Source organism: Corylus avellana, unplaced genomic scaffold (assembly GCF_965113065.1).
Source record: "Corylus avellana unplaced genomic scaffold, dhCorAvel1.hap1.2 HAP1_SCAFFOLD_23, whole genome shotgun sequence".
NCBI lineage: Eukaryota > Viridiplantae > Streptophyta > Magnoliopsida > Fagales > Betulaceae > Corylus > Corylus avellana.
The window spans coordinates 124,348-125,000 of record NW_028290478.1 but is presented as its reverse complement, the minus strand read 5'-3'; positions in this window follow the sequence as shown (position 1 = coordinate 125,000).

Sequence of the window (653 nt, the reverse complement as noted above, 5' to 3'; positions counted from 1 at the left end):
CGAATAATCTAACCTAATAGGAATTAGACCTAACACGATTCAAAATAGAAAAACTTCAATCATTTCGATTTGTTTGAAAGGGGAAGCAAGAAAACGCCCTATTTTTATTAGTAAAGAGCAAGAAAACGGATGCGCGTTAGCGCAACGGCTTTCGCGCTAGCGCGCTCGTCCGTTGCTTGTTCGTTGCTAACGCGCAACGGCTTTCGCGCTAGCGCGCTCGGCCCTTGCTTGTTGGGTTCCAAACCTAAATAAACATCCGAATCGCCCATTAATCTCAATGACCAAGAATTTGCAATTGACGCGGGAAGGAACTATTGAATACCCGGAATCTCACAGAAACATTCATTTTTATGAATTGTTCATTCAATTTATTTCGAATAAGTCGTATCTTGCTCAGACCAAGAAATAGAGCTGGGCTTATAGTTGAAGCCGCCAGTATAAAACCGAAATAACTAGTTATAGTAGGCATGAAGGAGCTAAATGAGAAACGTTATTATTATATTATATAACTTTATATATAATAATAGTTTTTAATAAACTTACCGCTATTATTATTATATATAGGGTTTCCATTTTTGGAAGATACGAGGAATTATTATCGCTTAGCGCTTGTGCTGAGGAAGCGAAGCTAAATACCAATTGACAGTTTTTGA